Here is a 23464-nt window from a genome sequence, read left to right as displayed (position 1 = left end):
AATGGTGCAATCTCCGCTCACTGCAAGCTCTGCCTCCCTGGTTCACGCCATTCTCCTGCCTCATCCTCCGGAGTAGCTGGGACTGCAGGCGCCCGCCACCACGCCCGGCTAATTTTTTTGTATTTTTAATAGAGACAGGGTTTCACCGTGTTAAACAGGATGGTCTCGATCTCCTGACCTCGTGATCCACCTGTCTCGGCCTCCCAAAGTGCTGGGATTACAGGCGTGAGCCACCACGTCCAGTCCAGCTTTTCCGTTTTTATAATAAGCTCCAGTGCCAGGTTCAGACTCCAGAATCCCTAGTCTCCAGATGAAAACCCTTCAGTGGACCCATGGTTTAATGTCTCCCGGGAACAGAGTTTTCTAGAGTTTGAAAAAGTTAAAGTGCACTCCTGACCCAAAACCATTTCTTGACTCTGAAAAGAAATTGTTCCTGGAAGTGCTTCAGGGGAAAGCTTTGGAGGAGCAGCTTTCCATTTTGCCTTGAATTGCAAACTCACATTAAAAAACATTAAGGATAATAAACTGGAAATTCAATTACCAGGCTTGAAGCCAGAACACCGCACACTCGATTTGGATTTGCATCTTAACTTATAGCTTGTTCTTGCCAATATTACTTACCATTCAGACCTTTGCTCTTGGTATAAAAAGCACTTAGTGCACAGATGATTTCTCCCCAAGTGCTTTTTGATGGACCTGCCCAAATGTCGATTTGGGTATGAGTTTAAATTAGGAAGAAATTTAAAATATTTCTCCCTTTTATTTATGTTTTTATTTTTTGCACTTTGGGAATCCAGAGAACTACATGACAAGAGTTTCAAATTTCTAACAGTGTTGAATGTCTCCTCTTGGATACCAATGAGGGTTTCTATTGGACCTACATCCTAATTAATTTACAAACTCTCATGTGGAGATGTTAGCCACCTCCCCTAATGAAGATGATTCCTAACATGACGGTTTGATAAAGAATAAGTGGATGCATGGTAACCCTGCCAAAGAAATCAACTTTGAGTATAAATTTTTGTTAAAACAAGTGTTAATTGAACCCATGGAGATAGAGGGTAGAATGATGGTTACCAGAGGCTGGGAAGGGGAGCAGGGAGAGGAGGAAAAAGTAGGAATGGCTAATGGGTGTAGAAACATAGACAGAATCAATAAGACCTAGTCTTTGATAGCATAACAGGGTGACTACAGTCAACAATAATTTATTGTATATTTTAACATAACAGAAAGATTATAACTTGAAAATTTTTAACCCAAACAAATGATAAATGGTTGAGGTGATGGATATCCCATTTACATATTGTATGCCTGTAACAAAATATATCATGTAGTCCATAAACACATACATCTACTATGTATCCACAAAAAGGAAAAATTTAAAAATCTAAGTTAAAAAAAGACAAGAAAAGAGTATGCATTTTTGGCTGGCTTTGATTGTTTCAGTAATTCAGGTATCCAGTTGTGGGTGTCTATGAATCTGGATAAATAACTCTAAAGGTAGATCTCCTCAATCCCTGAAGCATGGTATGTCTTAGCCCTGAAGGGCACAGGCAGTACTTACTAGGTGTGAACTCAAGCTCTGTCACTTAGCAACAGTGTCAATACAGACAAGTTGCTTAAACTTTTGTGACTCAGTTCTCTCATCTATGAAATTGGTATGCAGATGAGAGAACCTCTCTTACAGGGTTGTGTAATGATTAAAGGACTTAATCATGGGTGTAAAGCTCTTAGAATAGTGCTTGGCACTAGTAAGCACTCAGTAAATATTAATTTTTATTGTTATCAGGTGGGACTCCTAAAAGTTTTCAAGAATAATTATATGATTCTGCTCGGGATAGAGAAAACAGTGGTTTCTCTTTGGATGCCTTCCAGGATTTTGGCTTCTCTCTAGAGCAGTGAATCTCAATCTTGGATGCATATTGGTATCACCTGGTGTCAAAGTATAGTTTTTCAAAAGTTGAAAGCTCGAATCTCATACAAATGTACAATGAGTACTTGCCAAAAAGCTGTTTAATTAATTTAAGGAGGGAGCCAGCAGGATAAGTTTCAACTGGTTCAAAGAGAACTTGAAAGACCAAGTAGACATAGGTCCTGAAAGAATGCTGAAATAAGATTGCTAGATGAGATACAAAACTTGGTAATGTTATATAGGGCAAAAACCCTGTAATCTTGGAATTAGACAGAAATTATTTGCAGCTCTACTAGTGAAAAAAAGTATTTGCATTTTTATTGTACCTGAATCTATTGCATTGCTATCAGACTTTTCCAATAGTTGTCAAACTTCAGCACATGTCAGAATCACCCGAGAATTTGTTAGAATTACAGAAACACAAGCTCTATTCTATTTGAATAAACTTGGGCCTCTGTTTTTTCTGCAAGGCAACATCTGCTTTTACCGAGTTGTGTAATATCCTAAGTAAATATCCTAGTAAATAGTAAAATAAATGAAGGTACAGTCCCCTAAAGAATTAGATAGTCTTTGATAGGCTTGTTAGACAATCTTCCATCATGACAGTGAATGACTGTGTAGTCATCTCTTAACTTAGCTCCATGTTTTTTTTCCTCAATACTGAGTGACAATTAAAAAAAGAAAACTACTTGTGACTAGGTACCACCCCTACCTTCTGACTAATTGACCTTAAGTGTGATTTAGGAATCAAGGTCATAAAATTTCCCCAGGTGATTCTAATATGCCGTCAAGGTTGACAGCCTCTGGTCTTTAAGGTTGCCTCATTTCCTGACTGCATTCTCTATTGTACTGAGTGTCAATAACATAAAATGTGCTCAATATTATGTATTAAAGATTTAATAAATTAAATGAGGACAGACCAATTTGGAATGGCTTGAGTAGCAGTAGGCACAGATTTATTTAACCAATCTTCAATAAAAGTGGACACTTCCACAAGGATGGAGAGTGTACACCCTCCTCAGTTTTGAGAAGACAACAGAGACTTCTCCAGTTAACATTCTTTTATGAGTGGTACACCATTCACATCACTGTACCTAATTTACAGGTCTCTTGGATGTGGCTAAACTATCTCTTCCTTCCCACCTGTTCTAGACAATTTTTTTTTTTTTTTTTGTCAAACACAAATCTTATTTTTTTCCTGGAACATAATTGAAATCTTAATCATTTGCAAAAGTCTTAAGAGGGAACAGTCTTCACAAGATAAAAATAATCCTTTTTTTTTGCTTCTATTTTACTCTCAAGACCTCAAAGACTGTCATCATCACCCAATTTTTTTCCACTCCAGGATTCTCGTGTCTTCCCCTCAAGGTGCAGCTTTCTGTATGGTGTTGCTGTAGGAAGTCAGTAAGGTGGGTGATTTAGGAAATGGACTCCTCAGCCATCATTCCCTTATTAAGATCCATTCTTAAGGAGCTATCAGTCTTTTCTTTTGGTTGTCTTTACTTCATTCTTCTTCTCCTCTTTGCTTTTGTTTGGTCATTCTGTAAGCAGGAGTGAAAATTATCTTCACTACTGTCACCAGAATTATTTTGCCGGGAGGAAGATGCTTGATGTGGAAAAATAGCATCCCTAAGTGTTTGTATTCAAAATGAGCCTCTGAGGGCATGGGAGTGCCTAGGACAAAGTCAAGATAATGGCTGAACTCCTCCACCTGCAACAAAGAAAGGAATTTATTTCTCTTCCTGAGAGGAAGGAGAAAAGACAAGGAGAAGCAGAGAAGAGACACGGTGATGGTGGAAATCTGGTTGCAGCACGAGGCTGAAGAGCTGGATAAAGCCTCTGGTGGCAGAGAGGTTGGGAGATGTGTGAGAACAGCCTGGCTTTGCTCACAGCTGTGGCATGAGTCCCACCTCTTTGCAACCCTGTGCCCCACCCTTTCAGTAGTTTATTTTGCACATATGTGTCTAAGGTGAATATGTGTGCCTGTGTAAATTATAAAAAGTAGCATAGAATTTTATGACTGGATGAAGGTAACAGAGTCAACATACATGGAAATTATAGCCAAAGCCAGGGGGAAACTGTGCTTATGGAAACCCTGGAGAGGACTTTGGATGTATTGAGATACTAGAATGGAGCTCAAGGCAGTTCTATGTAGGTTACACTGAATTCACCCTTTCCACAGTGATTTAATGGGAGGATAAAGAGTAAATAGATCTCACCTAGATACTGTGCAGGATTCCAAGACCACCCAGAGATACCTCATGAAGGACTGACAAGCTAGTGGAAGTAAGAGACACATACAAAGAGCTAAATCTTAACACCAGGAAGACTGTGTCTTAGACATGCAAAGAATAAGTTCAAAGTAAAAGAGATCTCTTCCAATTACAGAGACTGTGAAAGCTACCTGAAAAAAATAATGGTTCCTGAGCTAAACTTTGAAAAATAAATAACATTTAGATATGGAGATGGGAGAATAATAATAATAACCACCACCATCATCATCATCACACCTATACATTAGATGGGGAAAATACACCTATGTAACCACTACCCCATTAAGATATACAAGATATTTATTGCTTTAGTTTCCTTATGTCCCTATCCAGGTGGAACCCCATGACCCTTCACTCCAGAAAAACACTCTGATTTCTGTCACCATGAATCAGAATTGTACATTGTGCTGAGTGTTTACTTGCATTATCTCATTTGATCCTCATAAAAGCCCTTCGATGTAAGTAAAATGAATGGCTCCATTGTACAGACGAGAGGCCAGGCTTGGTTTAATAAGTAATTTGCTCCAAATCGCATAGCTAGAATTTGGCAAAGCTGGAACTTGAACCCAAAGCTAATTTTAAAGCCCAGACTCTTATCTAATTCACAGAGAAAATAACATAAGCAAGATGAAGAAAACTATATAATATATATGGACAATAGTAAGTAATTTGGTTACAGTGTAAGGCATATGAGGAAAGTAAAGTTTAGCTAAAATATTCTGGTCTTCTATGGGTCTCTCTTCCATCCAGAAGAAGTACTGTGTATATCTGTAATCCTCCCACTTGTAATAACTCTGACCCTTAAACCTGCAGGCTTCAATCACCTTGTAGAAGATTTTTACATGTCAAAGAGTGTTCTATTTATGAGGCACAGGATAACTCCCAGGTGGCCCTGTTAAATAATAAGTGTTGACTTCATAGTATTTGCTGTTATTTATACATATGCATGTACACATTTGTACAGAAATAAATACACATTGCACACATGGGCATCTGTGCTGAAGTATGCAGCCAAGTGTCAGCACATTATCAGATTTAAATTAGTTGCCTGACTCTATTAATAGCCCTGGTTTTCCAGTTTTTGAAATAAAAGATCCCAGAACAGCTGGGCTGAAATCTGAAACAGAATGGAAGAATACAACCCTGTAAGCAGTAGTAGTCTGTCGATAACTGCTAAATAAAGTTTGTTGCTTCATAGGTTTGTGCAGATGCCCATAAAACAACCCTTGAAATGCTAAGTGCTTTTTAAAAACAGCATAATCTTCAACCAGTGAAAGGGGTTGATTATGCCTTATCAATCATTTTGAAAACCTCACTGACATCCCATTAAAATTTGAAAGCAGGGCTAAATCCAGGAGCAGAGAGTGTCCATGCAGGCCACATGGCTTCATGAAAGGGCAGCAAGATTTCTGCCCACTTATCAAAGTTGCTTTCCTGCCAGTTTATTATTTCTGGAATTCCACCATTAAACATTTGGACTTTTTAAAATGCAATGCTGTCTTAGTTCATTTTGTGTTGCTATCAAGGAATGCCTGAGGCTGGGTAATTTATAAAGAAAAATGGTTCTGCATGGCTGTATTAGAAGCAAGGCACCAGCATCTGCTTCTGGTGAGGACCTCGGGAAGCTTCCAATCATAGTAGAGGAGGAAGAGGAGCCGGCATGTCGCATGGTGAGAGAAGGAGCAAGAGAGAGAGGAAAGGGATGCCATGCTCTTATAAACACTCAGCTCTCTCATGAACTAAGGAAGTAAGGATTCCCTCATTACCACAGGAACCACACCAAGTCATTTATAAGGGATCCACTCCCATGGCCCATACACCTCCCATTAGGTCACATCTCTAACACTGGGGATCAAATTTCAATGTGATATTTAGAGGGGACAAATATCCAAACCATAACACAATTCAGCTCAATGTCCCTACTACAATTGATCCCTTGACTCCCTAGGTACTATGTGCTCCTACCTCATTGTTCCCTGAACATGTAGTACACAGTGCTTTGCTCTGCCACTTAGTTCATGCTGTTGACTAAACTGTATGTCCTTACTTCCTCTGCCTGGCAAAATGCCAGTCACTCTTTAAAGCTCATCTCAAAGCACCCTTCCCATGACATTTACAAGATACTCCTCCACTGTCTCCCTGCCTGCTCAGGCAGAATAAATCATGTCTGCCCTGGTCTTCCCATAGAACTATATTATTATTACTACTATTATTATTATTTTGAGACAGAATCTCACTCTGTCACCAGGCTGGAGTGCAATGGCGCTATCTTGGCTCACTGCAACCTCCGCCTCCTGGGTTCAAGTGATTCCCCTGCCTCAGCCTCCCGAGTATCTGGGACTACAGGCACGTGCCACCATGGCTGGCTATTTTTTTTTTTTTTTAGTAGAGATGGGGTTTCACCATGATGGCCAGGTTGGTCTCGATCTCCTGACCTCGTGATTCACCCATCTCGGCCTCCCAAAGTGCTGGGATTGCAGGCATGAGCCACCGTGTCTGGCCAGAATTGTGTTCTTGAACTATGGTGACAAGTGTCACATCTTCTCATGGCATACGTCTTTTGTTAGAGTGAGAGCACGTATCTACTGTGGCCTTAAAGTGTGACCCTGGGGCTGGGAATATTGGTTTTACCTGGGAGACAGAATATCAGAATTTCAGGCGCTTTCTCAGATCTTCTGCATCAGAAACTCATTTTACTAATATCCCAAGGTGGATTAATATAGACACTAACATTTGAGAGAGCCGCTCTAGAGGACAGAGAACATGAGTTAGTGATCCTGTTCTCCATCACAGTACCAAGCAGGCTATGTATTCATTTAACAAATAGATGCAAGGGACCACATGCCAGACACTGTATTAAGAATCAATGATTAAAAGATAACCAGGACATGAAGCATGTAAAATTGGAGTAGTTACATGTGCAGTTAGAAGTTAGAATACCATAGATGAAGTAGGAAAAGGCCAACTCAGTTGAAAGCCTTGAAAAGGCTTTATGAGTCTGAGAAACACAAAACTGGAAATTATTCAATAGGTTCCTTTACTGTGGTACATCTCAGAGCACTTGAATGCATTTGTTTCTCGTGACTCTACAATGTGTATGATACCTCAAACTTATTTAATCATAAAAAGTATTTTTACTTTTATTTACTTACTTATGCATGGCCAATCTTGTGGGATTGTTTTTCAAAACATACACTGGGAATCAGTAGTCTACTTCCACATGTTTGGATTTCATTTTGTTTGGCCTGGTGACAGTATTTGTAATGTCTCCCATAGTGAATGAACTATTGAACACCTAACATTTTTCTCAACTAAATCGTAAGCTCTTGAAGAAGGGAGAATATCTTATACTTATTTGTTTTTCTACTCCAGCTTTCACATTGCTACTCAATCAGAATTTGCTGAAAGTTGTTCTGTGTCTGCCTTGCAACCAAGCAAAGCATAAAGGCATGGTGGATTCTTGATTGACAACTCTACGGGGTTTAACATAGTAAGGAAGACACTCAAATGAGAGTTGTAATCCTGGCTCAGGTCCTAGCTGTGTTGATTTTGAGCTGGTCACTTACCCTCTCTAGGCTCTAACATTTACTTCATGTGCCAAGCATGGCTACTGTGTGACCGTGTTCTGTGGTGTCAGGATCTGCAAGTTTAAGAGTCTTCAACAGACGTAAGGCCAGGTGCGGTGGCTCATGCTTGTGTGGATCACCCAAGGTCAGGAGTTCAAGAGTAGCCTGGCCAACATGGCGAAACCCGGTCTCTAGTAAAAATACAAAAATTAGCTGGGTGTGGTGGCGGGTGCCTTATAGGCACTCAGCTACTCAGAAGGCTGAGGCAGGGAGAATCACTTGAACCTGGGAGTTGGAGGTTGCAGTGAGCCGAGATCATATCATTGCACTCCAGCCTGGGCAACAGAGTGAGACAGTCAGGAAAAAAAAAAAAAAGATAAGGATACAGGTAGAGAGGTTAGAATTGAATTTTAGGGAACATTCTGTACTCTGCTTTTCTGAAAATCATGTTTGAAAATTAGAACCAGTATTTTAGGATGATTTATATGAGAACCATTCCAGAAGCTGTAAGATGTATACAAAATCTTCTAGAGAGAGATTTTTCAGGACTGATATTATTTTATCTGTAAAATGGGAATAATAACATTGGTTTTCCTTTATCATTATTCATTTGGAACTTCAATAAATCTGAGAAGATTTAGCCTTACTAATTTTAAAAGTAGCTACTAAAATATAAAATTAGACTATAACCACAACAACAAAAATGTTGAACATGCATTGAATTCTAAAGTATTATTAACACAAGACTAAAAAATAATACCATATGCTTATTTAGCGCTGGTCTTCCAAGCTGCTCAAAACACTTCACCCTGGTTACCTGAAATATTAATATCCTCATTTTATGGATGGAGGAACAGAAGTGTGGATGGGGGCTAGCTCACTCAAATACCACCGATGTCCTATTCAGAGCTGGCCATTGTCCCTGGGTCTCATGCTCCCCACTCTGGCCTTTTACCCACCAAAAGATATGCAAAAGAATTTTCATTTTGACCTTCAGCCTGGTTGATAAAAGCTGTCTTCCTCCCTGAAATATGTGTATATACACTGTGAGTTGCGTATTTATATGATTTCCTGAAACCTGCAGATAAACAATGATAATTGGAAATGGCCTGTGTGCTTTGGCAGATTTGAAATACTGTAGTACTTAATATAAGTCCGACTGCTTCTCATGATAAGCAGCCTTCACTTACCCGAAATCGAGGGCCATGATTAACTGGCAATTGGCTGGTATTAATTATGCGGCAAGCCCTATAAATCTCTCTGCTGATGGGACCCTCGGCAGGTCTGAAATCAGACTAGGTCTTCAGGGGGATTGAGTTGGGAACACGCAGGAGAGTCTGGTACTCTCTTTCTCAGTCCATATTTGCCTCCCAGTTCCTGGCAGCCCCGACTGCATGTATTTCAAGCTCCATTTCTATCTCAGTGAGGTTATGTCCAATGTGATTGTACCTTCCCCTGGCAGGGCCCATCCGCCAACCTTGCTTGTTTATCTCCCCCTTGGCCTCCAACATCAGAGTACTTGTAGAGCCTTACAATGTGCTAAACATTAATATTCACTAACTTGCTCCAGGGAGCTACGCTTCGCCGAGCGCATTTTCACCTGAAAGGAGTTGTTTAATATAAACATTTGGTTAATATTCTGTACATTTGAAAGTATTTTATCAGCATTGGTGTAGGACCAAAAGTCATTTAAATTCAATGAGAACTGATTATGCGCCAAGAATCAGTCCTTTCCAAAAGAGTGTGTTTCCCCCCTAATATAATGTATACATTATCAAACTCACTTACACGGTTGATGGGAACACTTTGTGGACAAACCTGCAGCCCTGCATTTCTTCTGACTCAGTATTCATCCATTCTGATGCTGGTGTTAAATGGGGGAAAATATTATACAATATTGCTTTAAAAACTGTCTAAATATCATTATCAACATCTCTGGAGTGATAATAATTATCATAACAAGAGTTCATCAGAGGAAACACACGGTTTGATGGGGATCCTCTACTCTTGAGTTACTGGCCCCTCACAGAAGAAGGATGCAATAACATTTCTCTTCTTCTTTACCTGTCTAAAGAACCCTGGCTCTCTGAACTGTCTTTTGGTCAATTTTTCTTTATATGTATCTCTGTGACACTCATTACCCCAAAGAATTGTTAGGTAGACAAACAAGGCAGATCCAATAAGGGTTGAAATAGATAAATGAAAACTACATTCCTATGTGTCTACTGAGATTTATTGGAATTACATTCCAAATTTTTAAAGTTTTCACAAGAAAAGTTGCCCCATCCTCCCCCAAAGAATGTGTTCCTCCTTGACCACAAATCTTTAAAAAATGGCTTCATAGGCCATGTTTTAACTTATAGAGGACTGTATCTGAGTTAGATGCTGATTGGGATAGTGGAATAGTGGCTTCCATGTAAAAATCCTTTGCAAATATGTTGCATAAAGGACATGGCTATGGCATGTATTCACTGTCAGGCCCAGAACAGAGGCTCATATGACAATTTGGTGCTATTAGGACCCTTGGAATAGGTGGGACTGCACAGTTCCTTCTGCTCTCTTCTCTTTTTGCGACGGAATCAATTGACTTGAAGCTGAACATATGGTCCTTGCTGGATACTGATTTTTCTTTCAACTTTTGTTTTTAAACTGGGAAATATAACTTACTGGAGAGTAAATTGAAATATATATGTGTATATATATACATATATACATACATACACACACACATATATATTTCTTCTTCAAGAGCTTACAGTCTGGTTGAGAAGAACAGTTAGATGTTCAATACTCCATTAATTATGTCAGACAATACAAATACTGTCACCAGGCCAAACAAAATGAAATCCAGACATATATTTATATGTACACATAACACGTAAAGATCTATGTATCTATGTAGCCACCAACCACCTACTCTTCTTGACAGCAACTCTCTCCTTACCCTATCAAGCTTACTATGTCCTTAAGTGTAACTGGAGTTTGTTCATTTTCAATGATGATAAGTGAATTTTTGGACCAGTTGTCAATAATACTGAAAGGCATTTGGGAAATTTCTGTTTGGGGCTATTACAAGCTATGGTGGTGGGAGTATCCTCATTGGTGTAAACAGACAGTTGTACACACACCTTAGAGTATAATTGTTAGGTAAGAATTTTTGCATTTCTTTAATTTTATTGAATAATGCCTAACTGTTTTCCAAAGTGTTGGCAGCAACTTTTATTCCTACCAGCAGCATACAGGAGTTCTGAATGCCCCACATCTTTAGTAATACTTGATGTTGCTGAACTTTTAAATTTGAGCCAACCTGGTGGGTGCTCAGTGGTATCCTACCATAGTTTTAATTTGCATTTCTCTGGATATGGATGAGATTAAACACATTTTTGGTCTGTTGAGATATGGATATGGATATTGAGCTATGTATGTGGATGAGATTAAACACATTTTGACTGTTGGGAATTCTTTGGTAATGTGTCTCTTCAAGTCATTTGCCCATATGTAGAGTAGGCTGTCTGGTTGATTTGGTGACCTGATAAAAGAATGACAGCCCTGTTATTCTGTATATGTACAAATTGCTCAGCGTTGCCATCTGCAACTTTTACACAATTTAACCATGATAAAGACAAAACCATGATTAGTGTAGATTGCCTACCTTAAGTCTGTTAGTTTAGATATTCTTACAGGTTTCCACAGTAAAGAAAATAGGGATTACTGAAGAGCACCATTGGGGCCGTATCTGAACATCGAAAGTCCTTTGCTTGTAGTTGGAAGGGCTCTGACTCCTTCAAGGATCATTTACATTGCTGTAGCAAGGATTTAATAATGCATACCATAAAGTTCCAGAAAAAAATAAATTTCTCTATCAGTGAATAGCCAACTTACTCATAGGACCTTGGAAGAATACCAAAAAGTAATCTCTTGGATACTAAAAACACTCATTAGTGCTCCGACAGTGGGAACATTGGCATCCTAATTGGCAACATAACCACATACATGATAGTCACAATGAGTCAGAGCATGAAACACTCAGCCCAGAATTATTTATGGAGAGAGAGAGTTGGGCAAGAATATGCCCAACTCACCCTCTGAGATTCTGCTTCAAATGGTCCAGACACCTTCAAACTCTAGAACTCTTCCAGGATTTATCCCCTACAGGTAAACACTTATTGATTCTATTGGTGATCCTAGAATTCATACATTCCCTCTGTGTGTCTCAAGTTCCAACTCTCTAAAGTCATTGGTGACTCCAGTTGCCTCATCCTCCCCCAAAGAATGTGTCTCTTCTTGACTACAAATCTTTAAAAAAATTGCTTCATAGGCCATATTTTAACTTATAGAGGACTGTATCTGGGTTAGATGCTGATTGGGATACTGGAGTGGTGGCTTCCATGTAAAAATCCTTTGCAAATATGTTGCATAAAGGACATGGCTATGACATGTATTCACTGTCAGGCCCGGTACAAAGGTTCATAAGACAACTTGGTCCTAATAGGACCCTTGGAATAGGTAGGGCTGCACAGCTCCTTCTCTCTTCTGTTTTTGTGATGGAGTCAGTTGGCTTGAAGCTGAACATATGGTAACTGCTGTCATATCACAGAAACCATTCCCTCTGCCATGGCAACCAAAGAATCAATGCACAGTAAGAGTGTGGGCTTACTCAATAAACACACAATGGCACAATGCATAGGTATTTTGTTTGTTTGTTTTTAGAAGCATTTAAAATAGCTGTAGATAATTAATATGTTTCTTTAAACACATTTCTCAAGTCTTTCTGTTAGGGGAGATACTTGGAATTTATGTATCTTGTTCTACTTTATTTCTGAAGCAATTTCTTAATGGAAAGATATTTCATTTCCAAATTCAGGGATATTATTCATCCCTGAGTTCACTGGATTCAATTCTGTTTTCTCCCAAAGATCTTTGAAATTAATTCACCAATATGTTGTTGCTAAATTCGATACCCAAGGAATAGCACAGCGATTAGAAGAACTGTCCCGATTCATCTAATAGCTATAGACTAAATAATTTGGCTCAGGAGTGATGAGAATATCAGAGGCATGCATTCTGCTTAGTATTTTAAGGATACCTATTTAGTTTTGTTCCCATGCTCATCTTGGTGCATTCTTTCCTTGCTCAGTTCTGAAGGATAATTGCAATCTACTGTCTATACCAAAGTAGTTCTATTACATAAAGGGTTGGAGGGGGAAGAAATAAAAGCGGAGAAATTTTTGTGAGAAAGCATTGCCAGGGACTGTTTCTTCAGGCTTTACATAACCTCATTCCAAGAAAAAACAAGCCAAAGTGTTGAAGGGAGCAGTAACTGGGACTAGGAGGCATACAAGTTTGGTTTCCACTTCTGTCTTACTTTCATTGTCTCCAGCCCCTCAAATAGAGCTAGGTAGTACAGACTGTGGTTCAAAGGGCCTTTCTGGATGAAATCCATGTTTCTTTAACCCTCAGCAGTGTGCTGTTTTCTCTGTGTCATGCTCATCCATTAGCATTTTAATCTATCTTCATATGGCACTATTCTGCAGATGGATTTGCTTTCTTGCCTTTGTTTGTTGTACGAGTGACAAACTTGAGGGCATTTTCTTTTTTTTTTTTTTTTTTTTTTTTAATTTATTTATTATTATTAAACTTCAAGTTGTAGGGTACATGTGCACAACGTGCAGGTTTGCTACATATGTATACTTGTGCCATGTTGGTGTGCTGCACCCATCAACTCGTCATTTACATCAGGTATAACTCCCAGTGCAATCCCTCCCCCCTCCCCCCTCCCCATGATAGGCCCCGGTGTGTGATGTTCCCCTTCCCGAGTCCAAGTGATCTCATTGTTCAGTTCCCACCTACGAGTGAGAACATGCGGTGTTTGGTTTTCTGTTCTTGTGATAGTTTGCTAAGAATGATGGTTTCCAGCTGCATCCATGTCCCTACAAAGGACACAAACTCATCCTTTTTTATGGCTGCATAGTATTCCATGGTGTATATGTGCCACATTTTCTTAATCCAATCTGTCACTGATGGACATTTGGGTTGATTCCAAGTCTTTGCTATTGTGACTAGTGCTGCAATAAACATACGTGTGCATGTGTCCTTATAGCAGCATAATTTATAATCCTTTGGGTATATACCCAGTAATGGGATGGCTGGGTCATATGGTACATCTAGTTCTAGATCCTTGAGGAATCGCCATACTGTTTTCCATAATGGTTGAACTAGTTTACAATCCCACCAACAGTGTAAAAGTGTTCCTATTTCTCCACATCCTCTCCAGCACCTGTTGTTTCCTGACTTTTTAATGATCGCCATTCTAACTGGTGTGAGATGGTATCTCATTGTGGTTTTGATTTGCATTTCTCTGATGGCCAGTGATGATGAGCATTTTTTCATGTGTCTGTTGGCTGTATGAATGTCTTCTTTTGAGAAATGTCTGTTCATATCCTTTGCCCACTTTTTGATGGGGTTGTTTGTTTTTTTCTTGTAAATTTGTTTGAGTTCTTTGTAGGTTCTGGATATTAGCCCTTTGTCAGATGAGTAGATTGCAAAAATTTTCTCCCATTCTGTAGGTTGCCTGTTCACTCTGATGGTAGTTTCTTTTGCTGTGCAGAAGCTCTTTAGTTTGATGAGATCCCATTTGTCAATTTTGGCTTTTGTTGCCGTTGCTTTTGGTGTTTTAGACATGAAGTCTTTGCCCATGCCTATGTCCTGAATGGTACTACCTAGGTTTTCCTCTAGGATTTTTATGGTATTAGGTCTAACATTTAAGTCTTTAATCCATCTTGAATTAATTTTCTTATAAGGAGTAAGGAAAGGATCCAGTTTCAGCTTTCTACTTATGGCTAGCCAGTTTTCCCAGCACCATTTATTAAATAGGGAATCCTTTCCCCATTTCTTGTTTCTCTCAGGTTTGTCAAAGATCAGATGGCTGTAGATGTGTGGTATTATTTCTGAGGACTCTGTTCTGTTCCATTGGTCTATATCTCTGTTTTGGTACCAGTACCATGCTGTTTTGGTTACTGTAGCCTTGTAGTATAGTTTGAAGTCAGGTAGCGTGATGCCTCCAGCTTTGTTCTTTTGACTTAGGATTGTCTTGGAGATGCGGGCTCTTTTTTGGTTCCATATGAACTTTAAAGCAGTTTTTTCCAATTCTGTGAAGAAGCTCATTGGTAGCTTGATGGGGATGGCATTGAATCTATAAATTACCTTGGGCAGTATGGCCATTTTCACGATATTGATTCTTCCTATCCATGAGCATGGTATGTTCTTCCATTTGTTTGTGTCCTCTTTTATTTCACTGAGCAGTGGTTTGTAGTTCTCCTTGAAGAGGTCCTTTACATCCCTTGTAAGTTGGATTCCTAGGTATTTTATTCTCTTTGAAGCAATTGTGAATGGAAGTTCATTCCTGATTTGGCTCTCTGTTTGACTGTCACTGGTGTATAAGAATGCTTGTGATTTTTGCACATTAATTTTGTATCCTGAGACTTTGCTGAAGTTGCTTATCAGCTTAAGGAGATTTTGGGCTGAGACAATGGGGTTTTCTAAATATACAATCATGTCATCTGCAAACAGGGACAATTTGACTTCTTCTTTTCCTAACTGAATCCCCTTGATTTCTTTCTCTTGCCTGATTGCCCTAGCCAGAACTTCCAACACTATGTTGAATAGGAGTGGTGAGAGAGGGCATCCCTGTCTTGTGCCAGTTTTCAAAGGGAATTTTTCCAGTTTTTGCCCATTCAGTATGATATTGGCTGTGGGTTTGTCATAAATAGCTCTTATTATTTTGAGGTACGTTCCATCAATACCGAATTTATTGAGCGTTTTTAGCATGAAGGGCTGTTGAATTTTGTCAAAAGCCTTTTCTGCATCTATTGAGATAATGATGTGGTTCTTGTCTTTGGTTCTGTTTATATGCTGGATTATGTTTATTGATTTGCGAATGTTGAACCAGCCTTGCATCCCAGGGATGAAGCCCACTTGATCATGGTGGATAAGCTTTTTGATGTGCTGCTGAATCCGGTTTGCCAGTATTTTATTGAGGATTTTTGCATCGATGTTCATCAGGGATATTGGTCTAAAATTCTCTTTTTTTGTTGTGTCTCTGCCAGGCTTTGGTATCAGGATGATGTTGGCCTCATAAAATGAGTTAGGGAGGATTCCCTCTTTTTCTATTGATTGGAATAGTTTCAGAAGGAATGGTACCAGCTCCTCCTTGTACCTCTGGTAGAATTCAGCTGTGAATCCATCTGGTTCTGGACTTTTTTTGGTTGGTAGGCTATTAATTATTGCCTCAATTTCAGAGCCTACTATTGGTCTATTCAGGGATTCAACTTCTTCCTGGTTTAGTCTTGGAAGAGTGTAAGTGTCCAGGAAATTATCCATTTCTTCTAGATTTTCCAGTTTATTTGCGTAGAGGTGTTTATAGTATTCTCTGATTGTAGTTTGTATTTCTGTGGGGTCGGTGGTGATATCCCCTTTATCATTTTTAATTGCGTCGATTTGATTCTTCTCTCTTTTCTTCTTTATTAGTCTTGCTAGTGGTCTGTCAATTTTGTTGATCTTTTCAAAAAACCAACTCCTGGATTGATTGATTTTTTGGAGGGTTTTTTGTGTCTCTATCTCCTTCAGTTCTGCTCTGATCTTAGTTATTTCTTGCCTTCTGCTAGCTTTCGAATGTGTTTGCTCTTGCTTCTCTAGTTCTTTTAATTGCGATGTTAGAGTGTCAATTTTAGATCTTTCCTGCTTTCTCTTGTGGGCATTTAGTGCTATAAATTTCCCTCTACACACTGCTTTAAATGTGTCCCAGAGATTCTGGTATGTTGTATCTTTGTTCTCATTGGTTTCAAAGAACATCTTTATTTCTGCCTTCATTTCGTTATGTACCCAGTAGTCATTCAGGAGCAGGTTGTTCAGTTTCCATGTACTTGAGCGGTTTTGATTGAGTTTCTTAGTCCTGAGTTCTAATTTGATTGCACTGTGGTCTGAGAGACAGTTTGTTATAATTTCTGTTCTTGTACATTTGCTGAGGAGTGCTTTACTTCCAATTACGTGGTCAATTTTGGAGTAAGTACGATGTGGTGCTGAGAAGAATGTATATTCTGTTGATTTGGGGTGGAGAGTTCTATAGATGTCTATTAGGTCTGCTTGCTGCAGAGATGAGTTCAATTCCTGGATATCCTTGTTAACTTTCTGTCTCGTTGATCTGTCTAATGTTGACAGTGGAGTGTTGAAGTCTCCCATTATTATTGTATGGGAGTCTAAGTCTCTTTGTAAGTCTCTAAGGACTTGCTTTATGAATCTGGGTGCTCCTGTATTGGGTGCATATATATTTAGGACAGTTAGCTCTTCCTGTTGAATTGATCCCTTTACCATTATGTAATGGCCTTCTTTGTCTCTTTTGATCTTTGATGGTTTAAAGTCTGTTTTATCAGAGACTAGTATTGCAACCCCTGCTTTTTTGTGTTCTCCATTTGCTTGGTAAATCTTCCTCCATCCCTTTATTTTGAGCCTATGTATGTCTCTGCGTGTGAGATGGGTCTCCTGAATACAGCAGACTGATGGATCTTGACTCTTTATCCAGTTTGCCAGTCTGTGTCTTTTAATTGGAGCATTTAGTCCATTTACATTTAAGGTTAAGATTGTTATGTGTGAACTTGATCCTGCCATTATGATATTAACTGGTTATTTTGCTCGTTAGTTGATGCAGTTTCTTCCTAGCCTTGATGGTCTTTACATTTTGGCATGTTTTTGCAATGGCTGGTACCGGTTGTTCCTTTCCATGTTTAGTGCTTCCTTCAGGGTCTCTTGTAAGGCAGGCCTGGTGGTGACAAAATCTCTAAGCATTTGCTTATCTGTAAAGGATTTTATTTCTCCTTCACTTATGAAACTTAGTTTGGCTGGATATAAAATTCTGGGTTTAAAATTCTTTTCTTTAAGAATGTTGAATATTGGCCCCCACTCTCTTCTGGCTTGAAGAGTTTCTGCCGAGAGATCTGCTGTTAGTCTGATGGGCTTCCCTTTGTGAGTAACCCGACCTTTCTCTCTGGCTGCCCTTAAGATTTTTTCCTTCATTTCAACTTTGGTGAATCTGGCAATTATGTGACTTGGAGTTGCTCTTCTCGAGGAGTATCTTTGTGGCGTTCTCTGTATTTCCTGGATTTGAATGTTGGCCTGCCCTACTAGGTTGGGGAAGTTCTCCTGGATGATATCCTGAAGAGTGTTTTCCAACTTGGTTCCATTTTCCCCCTCACTTTCAGGCACCCCAATCAGACGTAGATTTGGTCTTTTTACATAATCCCATACTTCTTGCAGGCTTTGTTCATTTCTTTTTCTTCTTTTTTCTTTTGGTTTCTCTTCTCGCTTCATTTCATTCATTTGATCCTCCATCGCTGACATTCTTTCTTCCAGTTGATCGAGACGGTTACTGAAGCTTGTGCATTTGTCACGTATTTCTCGTGCCATGGTTTTCGTCTCTTTCATTTCGTTTGTGAGCTTCTCTGCATTAATTACTCTAGCCATCAATTCTTCCACTTTTTTTTCAAGATTTTTAGTTTCTTTGCACTGGGTACGTAATTCCTCCTTTATCTCTGAGAAATTTGATGGACTGAAGCCTTCTTCTCTCATCTCGTCGAAGTCATTCTCCGTCCAGCTTTGATCCGTTGCTGGTGATGAGCTGCGCTCCTTTGCCGGGGGAGATGTGCTCTTATTTTTTGAATTTCCAGCTTTTCTGCCCTGCTTTTTCCCCATCTTTGTGGTTTTATCTGCCTCTGGTCTTTGATGATGGTGATGTACTGATGGGGTTTTGGTGTAGGTGTCCTTCCTGTTTGATAGCTTTCCTTCTAACAGTCAGGATCCTCAGCTGTAGGTTGTAGCTGTAGGAGATTGCTTGAGGTCCACTCCAGACCCTGTTTGCCTGGGTATCAGCAGCAGAGGCTGCAGAAGATAGAATATTTCTGAACAGCGAGTGTACCTGTCTGATTCTTGCTTTGGAATCTTCCTCTCAGGGGTGTACTCCACCCTGTGAGGTGTGGTGTGTCAGACTGCCCCTAGTGGGGGATGTCTCCCAGTTAGGCTACTCAGGGGTCAGGGACCCACTTGAGCAGGGAGTCTGTCCCTTCTCAGATCTCAACCTCCGTGTTGGGAGATCCACTGCTCTCTTCAAAGCTGTCAGACAGAGTCGTTTGCGTCTGCAGAGCTGCTGCGTTTGTTATTATTTACTGTGCCCTGTCCCCAGAGGAGGAGTCTACAGAGACAGGCAGGTTTCCTTGAGCTGCTGTGAGCTCCACCCAGTTCGAGCTTCCCAGCAGCTTTGTTTACCTACTTAAGCCTCAGCAATGGCGGGCGCCCCTCCCCCAGCCTCGCTGCTGCCTTGCCGGTAGATCACAGACTGCTGTGCTAGCAATGAGGGAGGCTCCGTGGGTGTGGGACACTCCCGGCCAGGTGTGGGATATGATCTCCTGGTGTGCCTGTCTGCTTAAAGCGCAGTATTGGGGTGGGAGTTACCCGATTTTCCAGGTGTTGTGTGTCTCAGTTCCCCTGGCTAGGAAAAGGGATTCCCTTCCCCCTTGCGCTTTCCAGGTGAGGCAATGCCTCGCCCTGCTTCAGCTCTCGCTGGTCGGGCTGCAGCAGCTGACCAGCACCGATCGTCTGGCACTCCCCAGTGAGATGAACCCAGTACCTCAGTTGAAAATGCAGAAATCGCCGGTCTTCTGTGTCGCTCGCGCCGGGAGTTGGAGACTGGAGCTGTTCCTATTCGGCCATCTTGCTCCGCCCCCTACCTCCAGTAGTTTTGGTTCTGTGTAGCTGGGGAAGCCTCACAATCATGGCATAAGACATGGACTACAGCAGGCAGACAGACAAGGAGGGCATTTTCATGATTGTGGAAATGCCATGAAGTTGTAAAAATCAGGTGACTTCTTCTTGCCACACCCCAAGGAATGGGAAAGCAGAAATGGCTCCAACGAGGACTGCAAATGTTCTCAATATTAAAATGCTCAGGAGACTTGAATCTGATAAAAATGAGAAGGCCTAGTGGAGGCCTAGAGACTCAGACATGACCCTGAATTTCTTTATCTGCTAAATGGGATGTGGCCCCTCAAACTCTTCAGGAAGTCATTCAATCAATCCTTTCTTTAATATGGGCACTTTCTTCTTTCTGTAGCTTCTAAGCAGCACTGGGAAATAAGATACATGTTTACATATTGCTTTGGTGGCATAATGGTGAGTTGATAGACTGTTCATTCTTATAAAACTATTTTCAAACATTGAAGGGTTTCTGTTTTATGATTTCATCGCTCCTTGAGGTCTGCAAATTCTTACATTTCTTGGTATTTCCCAAAAAATCGTGTATGGATTGGGTCTATAAGTAAACAACCTCCCAATGGGAGACTTTAAGTAGAAAAAATGAGAATTTGGGGGATGGGAAGCAAAGAAACTGTTGATGAAAAGAGTGAAACTCTGTCAAATATTTTTTTTATTTATTCTGAGCCAAATATGAGCCAAATGTGCTCATGGCCCGTGACACAGCCCTCAGGAGGCCCTGAGAACATGTGTCCAAGGTGGTCATGGTACAGCTTGGTTTTATATATTTTAGGGAGGCATGAGACATCAAACACATTTAAGAAATACATTGGTTTTGTTCAGAAAGGTGGGGAAAAAAGTGGGGGCTTCTAGGCTATAGGTACATTTAAATATTTTCTAGTTGGCAATTGGTTGAGTTTATCTGAAGATCTGGAATCAAAAGAAATTTTCAGGTTAAGATAAAGGATTGCGGAGACCAAGTTTTATTGTGCAAAGGAAGTTCTCAGATAGCAGACTTCAGAGAGGACAGGTTGTAAAATGTTTCTTATCGGACCTAAAAGGGTGCCTGGCTCTTAGTTGATTGTCTCCTGGATCTGGAAAGGAAGGAAAAAGAACAAAGGGGAAAGGGGATTCTCTAGAGAATGTGGATTTTTCCCACAAGAGACTTTGCAGGACAATTTCAAGGTATGGCAAGGAAGTATATTTTGGGGTAAAACATTTTGATTTTTTTCCTTGTTATGCCAGAGTCAGATTGGAAAGTAAATTACAATATACAGGGTTAAATAAAACCCATCTGATGAGAATTCATGGTTTGTAGGGTATGACTTCCCAGAACTTTTAGATAGGAATTTGGGTAAGATTAAAAAACAACAAAAAAAAAAGTCAGAGCTTAGTCCTCAAAACGATCTTATAAAGGCCATCTCTTTTCTATACAGTGTATATTCCTAAACGCTTTGTATTTTGTTTTAATATTTGTTGAGATGTCTTCGGGTGATGTGTACAGTCTAAGTCATGAATAGTCAATACTTGTTCAACATATTTCCATTTACCATCCAGAGTTCATGAAAGATATAGCTAATCAAGAACTGCACTCTTTACTGCTGAGCCACAACACAGTCTCAGAATATTTCTCAGGGTGACACTGCATGCAGACTCCATCAGTTGATCAGAGTTGTAATGCAAGATAAAATAACCTGCCCTCCTAGGTCTGGACTCAGTCAGTGATGTGGTTCCTCTTCTTAGGATGAGTGGCCAGATACAGAAGACAACCTTAGTCTGAAAGGCATAAATATTCAACTTTTTCTGCAGCTCTCCCCTCCTTCTGCCTCTAGTGAAGCATTCCAGATACAACAGGGACACCTTTGGCAGGCAAACGGTTTCTTCTGTCTCATTCCAGGCCACTGCCTCCCTTATGTCCTTATGCCTTCTCTCGGCATTCCTCAAGGATTTGAGTTGCTTGTTCATGGTGCATCCTCTAATCCCTAATAAAGTTCTGGGTCCACAGCCGTGGTAGGCTGAATTCTGAGATGGCTCTCACAATTCTTGCCCACTTAGTGTTCACGCTCTTTACGCTCATGATTAGGTTGCATCCTGTGATAAAGGTGAAGGAATTCTGTAGACATAATTAAGGTCCCAAAGAAGTTGATTTTGAGTTAATCACAAGAAAGATGATCATGGATGGGTCTGATCTAGTCAAGTGAGTGCTTCAAAGCCCAGAACCTTTATAAAGAAAGAAACAGAAATTCTGCTTGTCTTGAAGGATTAAACAGTCACATGCTAAACTACCTGTGCAAAAGGCCAAGTGACAAGAGCCTGAGAGCAACTTCTAGCTGCTGAGAGAAGTCCCTGGCCAACAACTAGCAAGAAATGGGAACCTCAGTCATACAGTCACAAGAAAAAAGATTCTTCCAACAATCTGGAGGAGCTTGGTGGTGGACATTTATCTGGTTGGTCTCCAGATGATGATGTAAATGACCAACATCTTATTTTCAGCCTTGTGGGTACCCAGCTAAAACATGTCAGTCTCCTGACCCACAAAACCTGTGAGATAATGAATTTACAGTGTTAAACCACTAAGTTTGTAGTCATTCATTATGTAATAATAGAAAATGAAGGCACTAGATACAGGAGTATCTACTTGACCCTTTCTATTGCCTCTCAAAACCCGTAAATGGTTTCTTTTGAGTGTCTTACTGTTTTTTCCTATAGGAAAATTAGCATAGTATAAGAACAACAATGAAACAGTGATAAGATAGGGGGAATTAAAGAAATTTCACAAGCTCTTATGTCACAATAGTTATTTCTAGTCCACATGAAGGCTAGCTATGGGATCATCCCTCCCACTCTTCTTCATTCCCCTGGGACAGTTACTGCTAGTACAAAGATGGAATGGGTGGAATCCCTGCCTTAGGAAATACCCAGCGGTGATGTAAGGTGAGATTTGTCTTGGAGGAAATCTTAACAGCCTCCAAGCCCTCCTTGGTGAATTCTCTTATTTGCAAGTGTTAAAGTGATTTACCCAGCCTTTTATTCCACTCCCTGCTACTTCCTATGTATACCTTACCTCCTTCATGAAGGGGCACTGCTTTCTTCAAGGCATTTAGTAAGAAATGAACATTATTAGTCATTTACAGTTTGAAAAGCTCCAGACAAGAGTCTATTTTATCACTGGGTCATTCATTGCTTGGGGTAGCCAAGTTTACCATAAATAACTATCATAGAATTCTTACAATGGATCAAATGGATCCTTTCCCTTGTTTTGGAAAGGGAGTCTTTTTAAAATTATTTTTATTTGAGACTTTTCATTAACTTATACTCCAAATTGGGGAATTATAATATAATAATTTTACCTACTTCATAAGGCTTCTGTGAAGATTCAATGAGGAAATACATGAGTTCTTAGCACCATAAAGTACATAACACATGCTTAATAAATCTTAGCCATTATCATGATGATTACTTTAAATATCTAGTAGGCTGCCAGCAGCATGCAAGACCTTCAGGAAGGCAAGCAAAAATTCTTTTGTACCAGCTGCATTGGTCACAATAGGAACCTTTAGGTTCAACATCATAATGCCACTGGTCATTCAGCTGTGGGTGGGGCTTGGAGCCAAGCTATAAATTGGGGTACCTGAGCTTGTAGAATCCAGACAACTAAACTCCATCAATTGGCTGGGCACGGTGGCTCACGCCTGTAATCCCAGCACTTTGGGAGACCCAGGCGGGCGGATCACGAGGTCAGGAGATTGAGACCATCCTGGCTAACACGGTGAAACCCCGTCTCTACTAAAAATACAAAAAAATTAGCGGGGCGTGCTTGTGGGCGCCTGTAGTCCCAGCTATATCAGGAGGCAGAGGCAGGAGAATGGCGTGAACCCGGGAGGCAGAGCTTGCAGTGAGCCGAGATCGCGCCACTG

The 23464-nt window shown here is 40.2% G+C and overlaps 1 long non-coding RNA gene across 1 annotated transcript; it reads right to left on the bottom strand.

The window, feature by feature from the left end:
• Positions 1-2613: 2613 nt before the first annotated feature.
• Positions 2614-23024, bottom strand: LOC140711748 (uncharacterized). Its single transcript, XR_012093041.1, has 3 exons — positions 22902-23024; positions 6817-6932; positions 2614-3623 (listed from the first exon to the last, which is right to left on the bottom strand). It is a non-coding gene; the product is annotated as an uncharacterized lncRNA (long non-coding RNA).
• Positions 23025-23464: the final 440 nt, after the last annotated feature.

Source organism: Chlorocebus sabaeus, chromosome 5 (assembly GCF_047675955.1).
Source record: "Chlorocebus sabaeus isolate Y175 chromosome 5, mChlSab1.0.hap1, whole genome shotgun sequence".
Classification (NCBI taxonomy): domain Eukaryota; kingdom Metazoa; phylum Chordata; class Mammalia; order Primates; family Cercopithecidae; genus Chlorocebus; species Chlorocebus sabaeus.
Note: the sequence above shows the minus strand (reverse complement) of the source record. Positions and strands in the feature narration are given on the sequence as shown.